Source organism: Dipodomys ordii, unplaced genomic scaffold (genome assembly GCF_000151885.1).
Source record: "Dipodomys ordii isolate 6190 unplaced genomic scaffold, Dord_2.0 Scaffold5, whole genome shotgun sequence".
Lineage (NCBI taxonomy): Eukaryota > Metazoa > Chordata > Mammalia > Rodentia > Heteromyidae > Dipodomys > Dipodomys ordii.
The window spans coordinates 7,932,928-7,941,983 of record NW_012267221.1 but is presented as its reverse complement, the minus strand read 5'-3'; positions in this window follow the sequence as shown (position 1 = coordinate 7,941,983).

The window sequence follows — 9,056 nt, the reverse complement described above, 5'->3', positions numbered from 1 at the left end:
GGGGGGGGGGGGGGGGGGGAGGCTGCGAAGGGATGGGAAAGATAAACAAAGGAGGAGGCTACAATGCTTGATAAGAAATGTACTCACTATCTTGCCCATGCAATTTTAACCCCTCTGTACAGTATTTTCACAATTAAAAAAAATCTGGAGGGGCTGGGAAAGTGGCTCAGTGGTAGTGTGCTTGCCTTGCATGCTTGAGGCCCTGGGTTCGATTCCTCAGCACCACATGAGCAAAAAGAAAAAAGCTGGAAGTGGCGCAATGGTTCAAGTGGTAGAGCGCTAGGCTTGAGCTGAAGAGCTGAGGGCCAGCGCCCAAGCCCAGAGTTTAGGCCCACGACTGGACCCAACCCCCCCCCCCCCAAAAAAAAAAGAAAAAAAAAGATCTGGATTGACAAAGCATGCTGAGGAATCTATCTTTCTATAGTGTATGAGGTATGTGAACACATGAGCATTCACAAATTTCTGGAATAATTTGCTATTAACAATTAAAGGGATGTTTTGACTATTGATATTGGAATGAGAGGTATTAGAGGAAATTTACTATAATAAGCCAGAGGTTTGTGATGACATTGTGATATATTACAAATCCTTAATTACCAGGTGCAGTGTATCTATATAGACCCATGCTAGGAACTGTTTTTTAAATACAAAACATATTTTACAGGTGAGAATATACAAAAAGTAGTAAAGATCAAACTGTTAGTATGCCTGAGCAGTATACATCTGGACATTATAAACTACTAAATAATATTAATGTCAGATAAATTTTTGATTTGAATGGCCAATAAATATTGTTTTAAAGTATTATGTAGTGAGGAATATATTCTAAAAAGAATTTAGAGACTTTCTCCCTTGTTCAGAGTCAACTTCGCTACTGCTTTTTATGTTGCATTGCTGTTCTTGAATTTTAAAACTGAAATTCTGCTAAACACATAGATAAATTCATGGCACCAAAAGAGCATAAACAAGAGGATGAAGAAGTCTGTGATAATACATTATACTCCATTTTGTCCTATGGTCCATTATATTTACTTTGGGCCATGACTTTACATTGGATATTCATTGCTGTGAATTTTTCTGTCACATAAACATGGACTATAGGAGTCACAGTACACTGGCATTAGATGGATATATAGATAGGAACAAAAAGGAGAGAAAGAAGAACTTTAGTTTCATTTCATTTGTTTTTGAGAGACCAAATCAAAGATAGTAGCTATATTCCATGTGTGCTTTCATTTGTGGAAGTTAAGGGGAAACAAAAATAAAAATAAAGACTTAAAAACAAATAGAGGATGACTAGAGATGTGAAAGGAAAAGGTGAGATGAGGGAAGAGGTGGATAAGAAAGAGCATCGAAGGATGCATATCATCATAATACATTGTATGTATCTGTAGAAATGTCTTAATGAATCTTGTTATGACATACTATTAATATTTTAAAAAAAATTGGTAAAAACTTGGTTAATATATTAAAAATTTAAATGAACTTAGGTCAAGAATCTAAATGTATAACTTCTCTGAAAAACTAATGATTTGTTTATCAGAATGAATACCAACAAGGGGCTGGAGGCACACAAGAATGGAGGGAGGATGGGTAAACAGTACATTTTTCCGTGTTAATTATGTAATAATTGAACTATGAATCTTGAAGTTAGGAATGGGAGGGAGAATAATTGGGAGAAAGATGAAAAGAGTGACATTCAACAAGAAACCTTTTTCGCATAACCCTGACTTATGGAATTTAACCTCTTTGTACAGCTACTAGTAATACAAATTTAAAAATTAAACTTACAAAGATTTATTTAAAAATTATTATACATGCCTAGATTATCATGAAGGAATGAGGCAGGTATCCACATGTTAATTGTATTTCCACAGCCCACATTATGTTAAGTATGGTATTTACCTTGGGAGTTAATGCAAGCAAGAAATTTAACAGATGGAGAGGTCATAGAGCTATCTGGAAAGGCAATGTAGTTTTATTCATCTGCCATTTGGAGTCACAAAATTCTGAGTTTATTCTGGTGTCTGCTGCCTAATAGAGTAGCAATAGAAAAAAAATGACCTCTCTAATTTCTCTGGTAGACCGAATAATGCCTTCCCCAAGTTGTTCCAATTTTAATCCTGAGAATCTGAGGAACTACAGAAACAAAGATCTCAAAAGGAAGTTTGATGATGTGGTTGATTAAGTTAAAGTTATTAAGATGGGAAAGATCACTACTCTGGAATGTTCATTTGGGCCTTTTGACATACCATGATTCTGATGGGAGGAAAGTTAGAAAGCTAGATACAAAAGAGAGTTGGTAATAAAAAATTGAAGTGACATGGCCAATAGACACATGAAGACATGTTCAACCTCCCTAGCCATAAAAGAAATGCAAATCAAAACAACATTGAGATTCCACCTCACCCCATTTAGAATGGCTAGAATCAAGAACTCTAATAACAACAGATGCTGGATGGGATGTGGACAGAAGGGAACCTTGCTTCATTGTTGGTGGGAGTTTAAACTTGTTCAACCACTTTGGAAAGTAGTATGGAGGTTCCTCAAAAGACTCCACATAGAGCTCCCCTATGATCCAGCAATCCCATTTTTGGGCATTTACCCAACTGATCACAAACAAGACCATACTAAAGCTACCAGCACAACTATGTTCATTGCAGCATTGTTTGCCATAGCTAAGATATGGAACCAACCCAGATGCCCCTCAGTAGATGAATGGATCAAGAAAATGTAGTATATATGCACAATGGAATTCTATGCCTCCATCAGAAAGAATGACATGACCCCATTTATTAGGAAATAGAAAGACTTGGAAAAAATTATATTAAGTGAAGTAAGCCAAGCCCAAATAAACATAGGTCCCATGGTTTCCCTTATTTGCAATAGCTAGTATATATCTGAGACAAAGCAGAAAAGGTCAGATAAGATGATGTTAAGTGAAATGAACCCCAAGATAAGGACACAAGTGATTTTTTCTTTCTTGCTATTGTTTCTAATATATTTATAAGGTACTATGTGATTTTTTTTGTTGCTTTGTATATCTCTCCCTCACAGTATAACCCCTGTTTTCACTGTATTTGATGTTGGTTTAACTTGGGGAGCTGAAGGGGAAAAATTTATTTAAATAGGGATACAGGTTGACCCATTGCAAACAATGAGATTTACAAGATGATATGTCAAAGTGTTGAATTGTAGTTGTGAAGATGGGAGGGAAGGGATGGTAGGGGAAAAACAAAGGAGGAGGCAACAATGTTTGATAAGAAATGTACTCATTTCCTTGCTCATGTGATTGTAACCCCTCTGTACAGTTTTTTTCACAATAAAAAACTTATTTTAATAAAATTGAAGTTATCAACCTACAAAATGGAGGACTGTCCAGGAGCCTCCAGAAACTGAAAAGAATAAGGCAAAAAATTCCCCTCTGTAAGCTCCAAGAAAGAGATAGCCTGCTAACCCTTGATCTTCACTTTTCATTTGTTTGTGTATTTACTCTTACAGACATTCTGAAGATTGAACACAGATTCAAACATATTAGAGAACTGCTCTCTCTCCCTAGCCCAACATATTGGTTTTAGATTTTTGTTCTTAAAGTATAAATTACGTGTTCTGAAAGTACTAGTAAATTACAGAAACAAGAGGATATTAATATTTCTTAAATGACTGCCTACTACATGTAATATTTTTGTCTTTTTAAAAGTTATCTATAAGTGGTTTCGCAAAAGGGTTTCAATTTAGCATGTCAATTTATGACTACATATGATAATTAATATATTGCATGTGCCACATTAATACTGCTGGTATGGCTAGGGTTATATTTATAGTATGTCACATAAATACAGTACCAATAAAATTTAGCAGTTTGGCTTTAATGAGAAGTATAGGTAGAAAAGATGTGGAAAGGAAGAAATGTTTCCATTGGAGGTTACTCAGAGCACAGGAATGTAACAAGGAAGGTAAAATTCTGTGGATTATTTAATGAGTGACAAAAGATCAATTTTTCAGAAGCCATTGGCATAATAGTCTATATTTCAGATTTGAAAATAGGAACGATTGCTGTTTTTTTTTCTGAGAAATACCAGAAGAAATTATTGTTGACAACTTTGAATATGATATTATAGATTTCGAAGACAATTTTCACACATATTCTAAAATTACAATGTCTTAACTAAAACAGATCTGTTAAATTGCCTTAAAATAACACTCTATGATAAAATTAGAAACAGATCATACACACAAAATCTTTTTTATCTTAAAAGGAAGTGGAAATTTGAAATCACATAAACTGACAGTATAGTACTATATAACTATGAAAATAAAGTAAGTTTAAATAAATTCTTCTACTTACCATATTACATATCCCATGTTTCCATTATATCAAATCATTTAGTCCTATGTTACTGTAGTATACCAGAGTTGTAGGCAATATCTCATAAATAATATTTTTTTAAATGTTGGTCATAGGATCTGGGAACTCACTCAAGGCCAGTGCTATGCCAATTTGTGCCACAGTACTACCTCTAGTTTTTTGGTTGTTAATTAGAAATAAGAGTCTCTTGGACTTTCCTGCTGCGGTTGGCTTGAAACCACAGTCCTCAGATCTGAACCTTTGGATTAGCTAGGATTACAGGTGTGCATCACTGGCACCTGGTGCATAAGTAACATTTATAATTGTACTTCGTTTTGTAGTAATAATATATGGTCCTACATCTGAAATTCTTGTTTATGTCCCTATCCAGACTTATCATGCCAACTATTGAATTTGAATTCTTCTTCATACTAATTTTCCTGTCATAAGCTACATTACATGCTTAGTTGTACAAAGTGAAAAAAAGTCAAGTCAAATCATCTTTTTTCTCTTAGTCTTGCCTTTTCTTTGCCTTAGATATCCTGCATGCTATCATGTTCTAGGGATTACTTCCTAGCGACAGTTTTACATCTCTTCCTCTCCAAGCCATCTGCTAATATCCCAGTTTTAATTCTTACCATTGCAAAATTGAAATGTAAGTTCTCCTAACTGCCAAAATTAATCCCCCCCTAACTTATCCTGTACTCTGGTAACTTAATTATTACTTCAATCATGTTATCTCACTATAAAAAATCTTCTGAAACATTTGGTAGATCAGAAAGAAATTCAAATTCACCACTAACTATAGAGTCCTATTTGCTAGAACTTCTTGTATTCTAATGAAACATACTTTCTAGATATCTATTTGGTGAATATTTGACTCTAGTTCTTCCTTACTTGACCCAATTGTTTTCTATTATCCTGTTGACTTACCACAGAGGATATTTCTGTGTTGCCTTATTAATATATTTGTTTATAATAAAGGTTATAATACAATAGCTCACTTAGGAAGTGTATTTTCTGTAGTCTTATTTTAAAATGATTTCAAACATATAACAAAGTAGTCAGAATCTGTTAAGTAAGTCACACATAGTTAATAGATTAAACAATTGCCAGCATTTGGACTAATCTCTTCTCTGTCTTTATGTAGATTTAGTATTATTCTTTAGACATTTTGGAGTATTTTTTGGCCCAGTTTTTTATTTTATTTTTGGCTCTTTATATGGATATACATATTTAACTATTTGTACAAAGAAGTTACCATTTGTGAATATAATGCACCTTGATTCATATGACTTGTAGTTTGAGTTTCTATGAAATATCTGTGTGTTTCTGAACTGTATATGTTAAAAGTTTGGTCTTCAGATAGCCCTCCTGGGAGGTAGAGGGATTTATGTTTTAGTGGGTTGGCTTAGTGAGAAGTTCTTAGGTTATTGGAGGTGTGCTCTTGAGAGTAGTTCTTGTAAAACATCCTATTAGTTTTTGTGAATAAAGTGACACAAAAGTTCAAGTTTGCCCTTTCTGTCCTCCAACTTTTATTCCACAGAGTATAGTATTACCTTGTTATGTGACCTTCATTAGTGGTGAAACCAATAGAACAGCACGATCTTGAACTTTGAACCCCCAAACCATGAGGCAAACACACCTCTCTTCACTTCATAAGTAGTCTGCATTAAGCACATTGTTAGGTGACACAAAGCTGAATAATATACTGCTAAACATTTCCACAATTTCTTTTTCTCAGAACAACGGGATTCGGGGCTGGGAAGGTGGCTTAGTGGTCGAGTGCTTGCCTTGTATGCATGAGGCCCTGGGTCTAATTCCTCAGTACTACATAAGCAGAAAAAGCCTAAAGTGGCACTGTGACTCAAGTGGTAGAGCACTAGCCTTGAGCTGAAGACCTGAGGGACAGTGCCCAGGCTTGGAGTTCAGACCCTATGAGTGATAAAAAATATAAAAATGAAAGAACAAGGGATTCATACAATCAAGCCTAATTATTGAACTTGTTTCAATTATCCTAACATTTTACAGTATTTTTTCTTGACTAGGATCATGAACTGCTTTCATTTTTTGTGTGTGTTTTCAGTGTCCTTTAATTGCAATAAGTTGCTATTCTTTTTTTGTTATTGTTATATGACATTGACATTGTTTAAGGTAAAATAAAACATTTTCTTAAATGTCCTGTACATAAGGCCAAACTATGTTGTTTACTTACTCATCTCTGAAAATGATGACTCTGCTCTGTACATAGTAAATGACTTTGTAGATGGGTTGGGATTAAACATTTCATGATGAAAGATTCCTCAGTATTACTTGAATTGACCTTATATATTTATGAGAAAACTTACGATAGTTCACAAGAATATCAGTTAGAAAATTGTCTTGGAGGCAGAGATTATAAAGTGAGAAAAAGAGAAGTAGGGAGGAAAAGGTTTAAAGATAGATAACTGGATTTGAGGTATAGGCAAACAAATTACATAAAAATTCAAGAGGAACTTAGAAGCTGGAAAAGGGGAAGGAAACAAATCCTTCCTTTGAGCCATCACAAGGAACAAAGCTCTGCTGATACCTTGATTATAACTCCATTAGTTATAATCAGTCATCTGACTTCCAAACAAGAAAGCAAATTTTCATTTTTTAAGCCATTAACTATGTGTTCATTTGTGTCAGCAGCAACAGGAAATAAATTCAGTCTTCCCTTTCTTATTTCTCATGTACTTATTACTCATATACCTTATTTTCATGTATTTTCTCATGTACAAGAAAGTAATTATCTTTAAAGTAAAACTTATCTTCAGTTTCCATAGAAGTGACTTTGTGTTCTTGCTCAAGTTTTCACTTTCAGCTTCTTTATGTGTTTATATAATCGATTAAATAAAGCACATACTGATTCACACAGAACCATGGTAACAGGGAAGTTCTGAGTGCTTAGCTATGGAATGGAATTACTAAATGGCCTCATTATCTAAATCAATAAAACACTGTTCATAATTGTAAAAAAGTTCTCTCTGCCTTTACTCTTATGACTTGTGTGACTAATATTCACTGTATTGAGATATAATAGTATACAATGTCAATAGTAAAAAGTGTTTCTTGACAAAATAAATGATTTACTTTAGAGTAAGAATATTAGTTCAATTCAATTAGTTCATTGTTTCTTCTTGTTCTAGATAAGTGTGTATGTCCATTATACTTCCTGCAAGACATCACTAAAAATAAAGGTTATCTGAGGTTCGGATATTATAGTTTCTTTTTGAAACATTTATTATCTTCAAAATTTAAGAGCTTCTCCGATGTCTTATTTCCTCATTAAAAGCAAATCTATGAGTTTATCTTTGTAGAGCATTAAAAAAATGATAAGACAAAGTTGTGTAAGTCTTTATACAGTTCTAAATCATTTTCTTATGAGTCTAAGCACTGGAAACTCAATATTAAACAAATTATTTTAAATGATACTATGTACAAAAATATGTGTCATTTTGTAAAGTACATCTCCTTAGCTGTGCTATCAACTTCTTGCTCTAAAATTCAATTTAAATCCTCTTTGAAAGAGTCTACTTGTTTGAATCCATTTTCATTCTCACAATTATTGTGGTTTCTAATTTAAGATTGCTCTAGTCTGTTAGCTATTATATCAAAATATAACTAACTGTAAGGCTTAGACACAATAGTGCCTGGATCCAGGCACTAGCTTGTTTTATGTCATCTGAGCACTTAGTCTTCATGGGAGAGCCAATATTTCTATGTTTATTACAGGATTTTAATTGGAGGAGATGGTTCATCAGAATGATCTTGGGAACACAAAGACATACGTTTCATATCAATTTTTTTATTGTGAAAATACTGTACAGAGGGGTTACAATAACATGGGCAAGATAGTGAGTACATTTCTTATCAAGCATTGTAGCCTCCTCCTTTGTTTACACTTCCCATCCCTTCCTAGTCACCCCCCGCCGCCCACCCTTTCCTCCCCCCCACCAAAGTTGTTTTTGGAATGACAACTTGTATTTCTCATTGTTGCAACGGGTCCACCTGTATTCTTATTTAAATGACTTGTTTTTCCCCTTCCCCTCCACAAATTATACCGACATCAAATATAGTGAAAGCAGGGGTTATACTGTGGGAGAGGGACATACAAAGCAATAAGGAAATAATCTTATAAATGAGTTAGAAAAAATGCATGAATAAAAAAACATTTAAATAAATATCTTAGGGTTCATTTTCCTAACTTCACCTTATCTGACCTTTTCTGCTTGAATCATACATATACTAGATATTGCAAATAAGGGAAACCATAGAACCTATGTTGCTTTGGACTTGGCTTACTTCACTTAATATAATTTTTTCCAAGTCTTTCCATTTCTTAACAAATGGGGCAATGTCATTCTTTCTGATGGAGGCATAGAATTCAATTGCGTATATATACCACATTTTCTTGATCCATTCATCTACTGAGGGGCATCTGGGTTGGTTCCATATCTTAGCTATGGTAAATATTGTTGCAATAAACATAGTTGTGCTGAATAGCTTTAGTGTGGTCTTGTTTGAAAACATTTGGGTAAATGCCCAAAAGTAGGATTGCTGGGTCATAGGGGAGCTCTATGTGGTGTCTTTTGAGGAACCTCCATACTACTTTCCAAAGTGGTTGAACAAGTTTACAATCCCACCAACAATGAAGTAAGGTTCCCTTCTGTCCACATCCCCTCCA